This window comes from Dendrobates tinctorius, unplaced genomic scaffold (assembly GCF_039654945.1).
Source record: "Dendrobates tinctorius isolate UK_male_01 unplaced genomic scaffold, ASM3965494v1 ptg000079l, whole genome shotgun sequence".
In the NCBI taxonomy this organism is placed as follows: domain Eukaryota; kingdom Metazoa; phylum Chordata; class Amphibia; order Anura; family Dendrobatidae; genus Dendrobates; species Dendrobates tinctorius.
In genome coordinates, this window is record NW_027361747.1 from 16,380,402 (window position 1) to 16,393,619 (window position 13,218).

General features: G+C 41.4%; 1 long non-coding RNA gene across 1 annotated transcript in view; it reads left to right on the plus strand.

The window, feature by feature from the left end:
* The first annotated feature begins 1,840 nt into the window (after window positions 1-1,840).
* The window catches only part of LOC141096765 (uncharacterized), a 74,651-nt gene continuing 63,273 nt past the window's right edge, over window positions 1,841-13,218 (plus strand). Inside the window, exon 1 of the long non-coding RNA XR_012233771.1 lies at window positions 1,841-1,976. This is a non-coding gene — a long non-coding RNA (uncharacterized lncRNA). The remainder of the gene's footprint in view (window positions 1,977-13,218) is intronic.

Genomic DNA, 13,218 nt, shown 5'->3' on the forward strand with positions numbered 1-13,218 from the left:
CAGTATCATTTGAGGCAATTATTCAAAATACAAAACATGGTACTGTAGTCGCACAGGGATGCATCTCGTAGCATATAAGCATCAGATCGCCGAATTAGACCATGAGACGGATCACCAAAATAATGTATTTTTACTTCATATTAAGTTCACTACCAACACATGAACTTAAACAGATTACTCCATCTATTATAACCATATAAGAAATGGTCAAACAGGTAAGGTAGAATAGCAGCAATCTGATGACGTCATCCCTGAGAGGGGTATTTAGCATGAATAAATTTGGTACACATGATTAACTATTTCTTCAGGATACAGGCAAAATCTTCAGTAGAAAAGGAATAATCCAAGGAGGGAGGAAAAGGGAAGGGAAAATGACAAAATAAGTCAGGATTTATACCACTGAAACTGAATAGAGCAAACTTTGTCAGACCATTAGTGTTCAATATACAACTTATGTAAATAACAAGCTATATTTGATGCCAACAACACCAACGTACAGGTAGAATCCCATCCCGAATCGAACAATCGAAAACCAGTCATGTCTCAAAAATTTCTAATAATGACACTAGAGGACGAGCACAATAGAATGACATTATGATCATACAAAAAAACAACAATGAATAGATAAAAGCGATTGTATGAATCCCAATGGTTAGAGTTGCTTGTAGAAACCGGAAAACAAAAGTTACTCATTTATACCCAGCGGGGCTATTATTTCACCTCATGGGGAACTAATAGATGGACATGATAATTTCTGGGAGTTGGTGATCGCATGCCTTTGATGAATAAAAAGCACATTTCTTCACATCTTTATGGGGCATGCATATGTTTTGAGCCTAATCATGTGTACCAAATTGCTGCTATTCTACCTTACCTGTTTGACCATTTCTTATATGGTTATAATAGATGGAGTAATCTGTTTAAGTTCATGTGTTGGTAGTGAACTTAATATGAAGTAAAAATACATTATTTTGGTGATCCATCTCATGGTCTAATTCGGCGATCTGATGCTTATATGCTACGAGATGCATCCCTGTGTGACTACAGTACCATGTTTTGTATTTTGAATAATTGCCTCAAATGATACTGACACTGTAAAAGCATTGTGAGTTTCTAGGGAACTCACAGATTGACTTCTTTATCTGGTGTCCATATGCTATGAGACGCCTCCTTATATGCACTTTTAGTACTATGCTTTGCATTTTGAGTTATATTACCTCAAACTCTGTCGATACTGCACAAATGTGAGTTTCTATGGAACTCAGACCGACATGTTTATTTCTTGCTTATATGCTATAATATCCTTTTGTGTGTGTTTCTAGCACTATGTGTTGCATTTTGAATAAATTTCTTAAATAATGCCAACTCGATATAAGTTTTGCAATCTCCTTTGAGGGTACTTATAGAATGGCATGTTCAGTTTTTGGTGGATAGAAATGCAATATTTTGTCGCTGGCACCTCTATTGTTAACTTATTGCGGTATATATGCCATGATTATATTTATGTGCATAATTCTGACCTATTCTTAGATGAGTGTTTTAAGCTGCCGCTACTTGTGCTTATCTAATTTTTGTCTCATATGGTTATAATAGATAACCCCATTTGCCAAAGTAGCGCTAAACTGTTAAAATTTTAATGCCACACTTTAATCATATGCATGGAATTCTTGATATCTGGTTCACCTACTTTATTTCATGTTAATAATGGAAGAATAGAGTGGTTTAAGCAGCGTTATTTTTCAGCATTAGGACCTGCCAGAATAGGTCACATGACCACCTTCTAAAAGACAGAGACAGGACCTTCCAGCGCTATTGTGCAGGCGGCGAAGTAAGATATTGAGACTCACTACCGTTGTCTCGGGCAGACGCTGGTTTCATATAGCGTCTGTGGTCTCCATGGTATTAGTTTAGCATATGCGCCTCTGCACTTTCCGCCTCAGTGATTACATGCTGCCACCTGAAGCATCCTCCTTGCGGTGAGTCTCCGCAGCTGTAACAACTAATGAGTATCGCTGTGTATATTTAAACTCAGTGGATTTACAAACGCCATCACCTCATTGTGCCCCTGATGAAGTCACAGTTGTGACGACACGCGTCGGGTTATGGGAGCAATCCCTGGTCCTCCTACACCATTTTTATGCATGATGGTTATTTATACTCAATGAGCATGTCCGTCATTATTCTATCTGCCTTGGGTGGTAAAGTATATGGGAGGGGAGGTGTATTTCTGATCTTGCTACACCCTCTGGTTTTGGTTAACCCTATAGTTCCTCTTTGAATTTTTGAACACGGGTTAATATAGTGACCTTTATTATAGTTCACTATACTGGACCATTATTTGATGCCACAGTACTCCATTCTGATTGATTTAGAACTTTTATGGTGTGTATTTTCATATACTTATACCCCTGTTTTCTCCTTCCCCTTACTTAAATATTTGCATGTAGGTTAAATTTGCTGCATAAAGCCAACCATACACATTGTGTGTCTTTTTGACCCCCCCGAATGCATACTCATAAATATCTGCATTTAGGATTTGGCTCTTGGCATATTTAAATTGATGTACCTTGCCACATTATATATCTAGATCCTTTGTATAGGGCTTAGTGTATTATACATATTATATCTGTTATGTGGACTTGCCACACACATTATATGTATATAACCGGGTGATGTTTTGTAGGGCTTGTTATTGCTCCCAGGGTTATAGGTTATGCTAATAACCTTTGTCTATTTTAAATGTTTTTAATCTTTTTTTGGTGTCTTGTATATCTCATGTAATAAAATTGATAATTTTTCTATGGTGATCCCTGCTTTTGATGTATGTCTTCTTTGTTTCTCCTGGTGATTTATATGTAAATTCTTTGACATACTGTGGTTGGATCCCTCTTAATTAATCTTACTATTGTTGGTGCCCTCTGCATCCCTCTAGACAGTGTCTTTTATACTGATAACAAGTTCAAACAGGTGCCATTACTACAGGTAATGTGTGGAGGACAGAGGAGCCTCTTAGGCTGTGTGCACACGCTGCAGATTTTGCTGCGGTTCCGCAGCAGTTTTTGCTGCGGTGTACAGTACCATGATTCCCTATGGGAATCAAAAACCGCAGTGCAGACGGTGCGGAATTTTCCGCGCGGATTATCTGCGGTTTTCAATCCGCAGAAAGAATTGACATGTCAATTCTTTCTGCGGATTCTCCTGCGGTTTGCCATCTCCTCTATTGAGGAGATGAAAAACCGCAGGACAAAACTGCAGAGCAATCCGCAGGTAAAACCGCAGGTCTTTTGACCTGCGGTTTCACCTGCGGATTTACCAAAATCCGCGCGGATGAATCCGCACCTAATCCGCAGCGTGTGCACACAGCCTTAAGGAAGAAGTTACAGGTCTGTCAGAGCCAGAAATCTTGCATGTTTTTAGGTGACCAAATACTTAGTATCCACCAAATTTGAAAAATAAATCTAGCCAAATCAGACAAGGTGATTTTCTGGATTTGTTTTCTCATTTTGACTCTCATAGTTGTGGTCTACTTATGATGTCAATTACAGGCCTCTCTCATCTTTTTAACCCCTTCATGACCCAGCCTATTTTGACCTTAATGACCTGGCCGTTTTTTGCAATTCTGACCAATGTCCCTTTATGAGGTAATAACTCAGGAACGCTTCAATGCATCCTAGCGATTCCGAGATTGTTTTTTCGTGACATATTGGGCTTCATGATAGTGGTATATTTAGGTCAATAATTTTTGCGTTTATTTGTGAAAAAAATGGAAATTTGGCAAAAATTTTGAAAATTTTGCAATTTTCAAATTTTGAATTTTTATTCTGTTAAACCAGAGAGTTATGTGACACAAAATAGTTAATAAATAACATTTCCCACATGTCTACTTTACATCAGCACAATTTTGGAAACAACATTTTTTTTCGTTAGGAAGTTATAAGGGTTAAAAGTTGACCAGCAATTTCTCATTTTTACAACAAAATTTACAAAACCATTTTTTTTAGGGACCACCTCACATTTGAAGTCACTTTGAGGGGTCTATATGGCAGAAAATACCCAAAAGTGTCATCATTCTAAAAACTGCACCCCTCAAGCTACTCAAAACTATATTCAAGAAGATTATTAACCCTTCAGGTGTTTCACAGGAACTAAAGCAACATGGAATGAAAAAATGGACATTTTAATTTTTCCAACCAAAATTTTATTTTAGCATCAGTTTTTTCATTTTCACATGGGTAACAGGATAAAATGTATCCTAAAATTTGTTGGGCAATTTCTCCTGAGTACACCGATACCTCATATGTGGTCATAAACCACTGTTTGGGCGCACGGCAGGGCTCAGAAGGCAAGGAGCGCCATTTTACTTTTTGAATGTAAAATATGCTTGAATGTTTAGCGGTTGCCATGTCTTGTTTTAAGAGTACCTGTGTGCCTAAACATTGGAGCTCCCCCACAAGTGAGCCCATTTTGGAAACTAGACCCTCCAAAGAACTTATCTAGATGCATAGTATGCACTTTGAACCCCCAGGTGCTTCACAAATTGATCTGTAAAAAAAAAAAGTACTTTTTTTTTCACAAAAATTTTATTTGGCCTCAGTTTTTTCATTTTCACATGGGCAACAGGATAAAATGGATCCTAAAATTTGTTGGGCAATTTCTCCTGAGTACATCAATATCTCATATGTGGTCATAAACCACTGTTTGGGCGCACCGCAAGGCCCGGAAGGGAAGGAGCGCCATGTGACTTTTTGAATGGAAAATTAGCTCCAATCGTTAGCGGACACCATGTCGCATTTGGAGAGCTCCTGTGTGCCTAAACATTGGAGCTCCCCCACAAGTGACCCCATTTTGGAAACTAGACCCCCGAAGGAACTTATCTAGATGTGTGGTGAGCACTTTGAACCCCCAAGTGCTTCACAGAAGTTTATAACGCAGAGCAGTGAAAATAAAAAAATATTTTTTTTTCCTCAAAAATGATTTTTTAGCCCGCTATTTTTTATTTTCCCAAGGGTAACAGGATAAATTGGACCCCAAAAGTTGTTGTCCAGTTTGTCCTGAGTACACTGGTACCCCATATGTGGGGGAAAACCACTGTTTGAGCGCACGGCATGACTCAGAAGGGAAGGAGCGTCATTTGACTTTTTGAATGGAAAATTAGCTCCAATCGTTAGCGGACACCATGTTGTGTTTGCAGAGCCCCTGCGTAAACTTTGGAGCTCCCCCACAAATGACCCCATTTTGGAAACTAGACCCCCTAAGGAACTTATCTAGATGCATAGTGAGCACTTTGAACCCCCAGGTGCTACACAGAAGTTTATAACGCAGAGCCATTAAAATAAAAATATTTTTTTTCCCTCAAAAAATAAATTTTTAGCCTGCTATTTTTTATTTTCACAAAGGTAACAGGATAAATTGGACCCCAAAAGTTGTTGTCCAGCTTGTCCTGAGTACGCTGGTACCACATATGTGGGGGGGACCACTGTTTGGGCACACGTTGGGGCTCAGAAGGGAAGTAGTGACGTTTTGAAATGCCGACTTGATGGAATGGTCTGTGGGCGTCATGCTACATTTGCAGAGCCCCTGATGTACCTAAACAGTGGAAACCCCCCACAAGTGACCCCATTTTGGAAACTAGATCACCCAAGAAACTAATATAGATGTGTGGTGAGCACGTTGAACCCCCAAGTGCTTCACAGAAGTTTATAACGCAGAGCCGTGAAAATAAAAAAATATTTTTTTTTCCTCAAAAAATTATTTTTAGTCCACTATTTTTTATTTTCACAAGGGTAACAGGATAAATTGGACCCCAAACGTTGTTGTCCAGTGTGTCCTGAGTACGCTGGTACCCCATAAGTGGGGGGGGACCACTGTTTGGGCACACGTTGGGGCTCGGAAGGGAAGTAGTGACGCTTTGAAATGAAGACTTGATGGAATGGTCTGTGGGCGTCATGCTACATTTGCAGAGCCCCTGATGTACCTAAACAGTGGAAACCCCCCACAAGTGACCCCATTTTGGAAACTATATCACCTAAGGAACTAATCTAGATGTGAGGTCAGCACTTTGAACCCCCAAGTGCTTCACAGAAGTTTATAACGCAGAGCTGTGAAAATAAAAAAATATTTTTTTTTCCTCAAAAAGTGATTTTTAGCCCACTATTTTTTATTTTCACAAGGGTAACAGGATAAATTGGACCCCAAAAGTTGTTGTCCAGGTTGTCCTGAGTACGCTGGTACCCCATATATGGGGGGGGACCACTGTATGGGCACACGTTGGGGCTCGGAAGGGAAGTAGTGACGCTTTGAAATGCCGACTTGATGGAATGGTCTGTGGGCGTCATGTTACGTTTGCAGAGCCCCTGATGTACCTAAACAGTGGAAACCCCCCACAAGTGACCCCATTTTGGAAACTAGACCCCCCAAGGAACTCATCTAGATGTGTGGTGAGCACGTTGAACCCCCAAGTGCTTCACAGAAGTTTATAACGCAGAGCTGTGAAAATAAAAAAATATTTTTTTTTCCTCAAAAAGTGATTTTTAGCCCACTATTTTTTATTTTCACAAGGGTAACAGGATAAATTGGACCCCAAAAGTTGTTGTCCAGGTTGTCCTGAGTACGCTGACACCCCATATATGGGGGGGGACCACTGTTTGGGCACACGTTGGGGCTCGGAAGGGAAGTAGTGACGCTTTGAAATGCCGACTTGATGGAATGGTCTGTGGGCGTCATGTTACGTTTGCAGAGCCCCTGATGTACCTAAACAGTGGAAACCCCCCACAAGTGACCCCATTTTGGAAACTAGACCCCCCAAGGAACTTATCTAGATGTGTGGTGAGCACGTTGAACCCCCAAGTGCTTCACAGAAGTTTATAACGCAGAACCGTGAAAATAAAAAATCTTTTTTTTCCACAAAAATAATTATTTTAGCCCCCATTTTTTTATTTTCCCAAGGGTAACAGGAGAAATTAGACCCCTAAAGTTGTTGTGCAATTTTTCCTGAGTACCCTGATACCCCATAAGTGGGGGTACACCACTGTTTGGGCACACGTCGGGGCTCGAAATGGAGGGAGCACCGTTTGACTTTTTGAACGCAAAATTGGCTGGAATAAATGGTGGCTCCATGTCGCGTTTGGAGAGCCCCTGATGTGCCTAAACAGTGGAAACCCCTCAATTCTATCTCCAACCCTAACGCCAACACACCCCTAACCCTAATCCCAACCCTAATCATAACCCTAACCACAACCCTAATCCCAACACACCCCTAACGAAATCCCAACTCTAACCCTAACCACAAGCCTAACCGTAATCCCAACCCCAACCCTAATCCCAATTCCAACCCTAACCCTAAATTCAACCCTAACCCTAAATTCAACCCTAACCCTAAATTCAACCCTAACCCTAAATTCAACCCTAACCCTTAGTCCAACCCTAACCCTTAGTCCAACCCTAACCCTTAGTCCAACCCTAACCCTTAGTCCAACCCTAACCCTTAGTCCAACCCTAACCCTTAGTCCAACCCTAACCCCTAGTCCAACCCTAACCCCTAGTCCAACCCTAACCCCTAGTCCAACCCTAACCCCTAGTCCAACCCTAACCCTTAGTCCAACCCTAACCCTAACCCTAGCCCTAACCCTAGCCCTAACCCTAGCCCTGGACCTAACCCTAATGGAAAAAAAAAAAAAAAAAAAAATTATTATTTGTCCCTACCTATGGGGGTGATAAAGGGGGCGGTGATTTACTTTTTATTTATTTTGATCACTATGAAAGTTTATCATAGTGATCAAAATAAATGAATGAATCTGCAGCGTTGCAGATTCGATTCGGCGCACTGCGCATGCGCCCGCCATCTTGCAAGATGGCGGCGCCCATGACGCTGGACGGAAGGACACCGGGACGGATAGCGGGAGATCGGAGGCACAAAGGAGGGTGAGGGGGTGATCGGAGGGCTGGGGGGGATGATCGGAGGGCTGGGGGGGTGGAGAGAAGGCGGGGGGGGCAGATCATGACGGCGGCTGCCGATCGGTGCCGTCAGAAGGTGGCGGCAGCCGATCGGTGCCGTCAGTCGGTGTGGGGGGGGTCGGGTCTCGGTGTCCAGCCATGTCCGATGCTATTTCAGCATCGGCCATGGCTGGATTGTAATATTTCACCAATTTTCATTGGTGAAATATTACAATCGCTCTGATTGGCAGTTTCACTTTTAACAGCCAATCAGAGCGATCGTAGGCACGTGGGGGCTAAGCCACACCCCCAGGTGTTAACTCTGAAGGGTCCTTTGTGTGCGGGTCGGGTGACCTTTCAGTGACCCCGGTCACCCGACCCGCAGGGGGGCTATTTATAGCATGACGCCTACGTAGGCGTCATAGGTCGTTTGGGCACTGCTTTTCATGACGCCTACGTAGGCGTCATAGGTCGTGAAGGGGTTAAGTGGAAGACCTTGCGCAATTGGTGGCTGACTAAATCCTTTTTTCCCCACTGTATAGTGACTGCAGACTTTCGTGATAAACCTGGACAACCACTTTAAGGACATTTTATTGGTGCAAAGCTTTAGATTGGTCACAGTCATAAAAATGTGGCTTACTTAAATGATCACTAAATGTACAAATGAAACAGGTTTATAACATATACAACCCCTGGCAAAAATGATGTAATCACCGGCCTTGGAGGATGTTCATTCAGTTGTTTAATTTTGTAGAAAAAAAGCAGATCACAGACATGGCACAAAACTAAATTCATTTCAAATGGCAACTTTCTGGCTTTAAGAAACACTAAAAGAAATCAAGATAAAAAAAAATGTGGTAGTCAGTAATGGTTACTTTTTAGACCAAGCAGAGGGAAAAACTATGGAGTCATTCAATTCTGTGGGAAAAAAATATGGAATCACCATGTAAATTTTCATTCCCAAAACTAACACCTGAATTAAATTAGATCTGCTCGTTAATCTGCATCTAAAAAGGAGTGATCACACCTTGGAGAGCTGTTGCACCAAGTGGACTGACATGAATCATGGCTCCAACACGAGAGATGTCAATTGAAACAAAGGAGAGGATTATGAATCTCTTAAAAGAGGGTAAATCATCACGCAATGTTGCAAAAGATGTTGATTGTTAATAGCTGTGTCTAAAATCTGGACCAAATACAAACAACATGGGAAGGTTGTTAAAGGCAAACATACTGGTAGACCAAGGAAGACATCAAAGCGTCAAGACCAGAAACTTAAAGCAATATATCTCCAAAACAGGAAATGCACAACAAAACAAATGAGGAACGAATGGGAGGAAACTGTAGTCAATGTCTGTGACCGAACTGTAAGAATCCCCCTAAATGAAATGGGATTTACATACAGAAAAGCTAAACGAAAGCCATCATTAACACCTAAACAGAAAAAAACAAGGTTACAATGGGCTAAGGAAAAGCAATTGGGGACTGTGGATGACTGGATGAAAGTCATATTTAGTGATGAATCGCGAATCTGCATTGGGCAAGGTGATGATGCTGGAACTTTTGTTTGTTGCTGTTCCAATGAGATTTATAAAGATGACTGCCTGAAGAGAATATGCAAATTTCCACAGTCATTGATGACATGGGGCTGCATGTCAGGTAAAGGTGCTGGGGAGATGGCTGTCATTACATCTTCAATAAATGCACAAGTTTATGTTGATATTTTGGACACTTTTCTTATCCCATCAATTGAAAGGATGATTGGGGATGATGAAATCATTTTTCAAGATGATAATGCATCCTGTCATAGAGCAAAAACTGTGCAAACATTCCTTGAAAAAAGACACATAAGGTCAATGTTGTGGCCTGCAAATAGTCCGGATCTCAATCCAACTGAAAATCTTTGGTGGAAGTTGAAGAAAATGGTCCATGACAAGGCTCCAACCTGCAAAGCTGATCTGGCAACAGCAATCAGAGAAAGTTGGAGCCAGATTGATGAAGAGTACTGTTTGACACTCATTAAGTCCATGCCTCAGAGACTGCAAGCTGTTATAAAAGACAGAGGTGGTGCAACAAAATACTAGTGATGTGTTGGAGTGTTTTTTTGTTTGTTTGTTTTTCACGATTCCACATTTTTCTCCCACTGAATTGAGTGACTCCATAATTTTTTCCCTCTGCTTGGTCTAAAAAAGTAACCATTACTGACTACCACATTTTTTTTATCTTGATTTCTTTTAGTGTTTCTTAAAGCCAGAAAGTTGCCATTTGAATTGCCTTTAGTTTTGTGCCATGTCTCTGATCTGCTTTTTTTCTACAAAATTAAACAACTGAATGAACATCCGCCAAGGCCGGTGATTACATAATTTTTGCCAGAGGTTGTATAATCTACAAATATTATGTCAGTCCCTTTCAGCAGTGCAGAAGGAGGTATACTGGAGATCCGTGCTGTACTAGAAACCTTTGGAAAATCTGTGTCTACAATTTCAGTTCACATACTGATTGTTACAAAGTGACATATCTACATTACATTAATTACTGTGCTCTAACGCCCAATTCACTCTGGATTTACATGAAATAAGTGTCAGAATACTTGAGATCATGAGAATAGAATTGTAGCAGCAGGAAAAGGAAGTTTACATGGCAACTTCATGGGTCAAGAGTGAGATGCAGCATTCATCATTGTGCTCTGTAGTGCTTGTCTCTACAGCTCATATTACTATTGGTGTCTGAGGATGGATTGTCTTCTGCAGGATGGTTGAGGCTTAAGGCCCCTTTACGTTTAGCGATGCACCAGCGATCCCGACCAGCGATACGACCCGGTCAGGATAGCTGGTGCATCGCTAAATGATCGCTAGTGAGCTGCCACACAGGAAGATCTCACAGAGATGCAGCAGCGATCTAGCGGTCATTACTTACCTTTCAGACGCGGCGATCCTGACGTCCTCCCGCCTGCGTCTATGCGTCGCTTGTCGGTGCCAGCAGGAAGCCCAGCAGGAAGCAGACGACGAGAAATGGAGCTGCGCGATCTAGCGCGATCAGCGATGGACAGCGGGGGGGCCGGTCGGAGGTAAGTATCACACATAGCAATATCGCTAGCGATATCGCTGCTGCGTCACCAAATCGGTGATGCTTTAGCGATATTGTTAGCGATATCGCTATGTGTAAAACCCCCTTTAGCAATACATTGTATTGTGCACAGGAACCAGTAGGACGGCATTAGAAGTGATGCAAAACGGGGAACATGCACCAAAATCAGAATGACACCACATTCCAAATTATTATGCAAGTTGGATTTAAGTGTTATAAAGATGTATTTTATGTTTTTCAAACAAAACTGATGGATGGTGAACTAAATTAAAGGAAAACTACAAAACAAGGACGCTCCACATCCTTTAAAGGAACCTGTCACCAGAAAACTATTAACCTGTAGATATGGGGTTAAACTGCAGGATAATATCATTACTAACCTGCCTGGTGCCCACATGCACCCAAACGCTGGGGGGAAAATTTTATTTGGGTCTGTCAAAGGAGCGGCGCTGGTGTGGGTTCAATCACTGCTCTGAGAATATAAAGCAGTGGCTGACACCACTGACATCTGGCCCTAATGCTGAGCCAGTGTCAGTCAGGGCTGGGGGCACAGTTACATACTCAAAGTAGTGACTGAATCCATGCCAGCACCGCCCCAGTGTCTGAAACTGGAAAGACCAGGGAGAAAAAAGTTAATTTTCTCCACACAGCATTCGAGTAAGTACGAATACTAAGCAGGTTAGTAACGCGTTAGTAATAGCGATTTTTCTGAAAACAGGTTCACTTTAAGCATGACACATTTTTAGGCCCTGTGCACACTGTGTGGATTCTGCTGCGGATCCGCAGCGGATTTGCCGCTGCGCATCTGCAGCAGAACTGCAGGTGATGTACAGTACCATCAAAGCCTATGTAAAAAAAAAACGCTGTGCACATGCTGCGGTTTTTTCCGTGCGGTTTTGCTGCAGTTTTCCACCTGCTCCATTCTACAAATCCGCAGGTGGAAAACCGCAGTGGAGAACCGCACAAAAACCGCAGTAAAACCACGAAAAAACAGGAAGAAATCCGCAGGAAAAATGCATGTCATTTGACCTGCGGATTTAGTAAAATCAGCCGGGAAAAATCAGCGGGAGGATCCGCACTGTGTGCACATAGCCTTAACCCCTTCATGACCCAGCCTATTTTGACCTTAATGACCTGGCCATTTTTGGCAATATTGACCAGTGTCCCTTTATGAGGTAATAACTCAGGAACGCTTCAACGGATCCTAGCGATTCTGAGATTGTTTTTTGTGACATATTTGGCTTCATGTTAGTGGTAAACTTAGGTCAATAATGTTTTCATTTATTTGTGAAAAAAACGGAAATTTGGCAAAAATTTTGAAAACTTCGCAATTTTCACATTTTTAATTTTTATTCCGTTAAACCAGAGAGTTATGTGACACAAAATAGTTAATAAATAACATTTCCCACATGTCTACTTTACATCAGCACAACTTTGGAAACAAAATTTTTTTTGTTGGGAAGTTATAAGGGTTAAAGGTTGACCAGCGATTTCTCATTTTTACAACAAAATTTACAAAACCATTTTTTTTAGGGACCACCTCACATTTGAAGTCACTTTGAGGGGTCTATATGGCAGAAAATACCCCAAAGTGACACCATTCTAAAAACTGCACCCCACAAGCTACTCAAATCTATATTCAAGAAGATTATTAACCCTTCAGGTGCTTCACAGCAACTAAAGCAATGTGGAAGGAAAAAATGAACATTTCAATTTTTCCAATAAAAAATTTCTTTTAGCATCAATTTTTTCATTTTCACATGGGCAACAGGATAAAATGGATCCTAAAATTTGTTGGGAAATTTCTCCTGAGTACACCGATACCTCATATGTGGTCATAAACCACTGTTTGGGCGCACGGCAGGGCTCAGAAGGGAAGGAGCGCCATTTGACTTTTTGAATGGAAAATATGCTGGAATATTTAGCGGTTGCCATGTCGCGTTTGGAGAGTCCCTGTGCGCCTAAACATTGGAGCTACCCCACAAGTGACCCCATTTTGGAAACTAGACTCTCCAAGGAACTTATTTAGATGCATAGTGAGCACTTTGAACCGCCAGGTGCTTCACAAATTGATCCATAAAAAAAAAAGGACTTTTTTTTCACAAAAATTTTCTTTTAGCCTCAGTTTTTTCATTTTCACATGGGCAATGGGATAAAATGGATCCTAAAATTTGTTGGGCAATTTCTCCTGAGTGCACA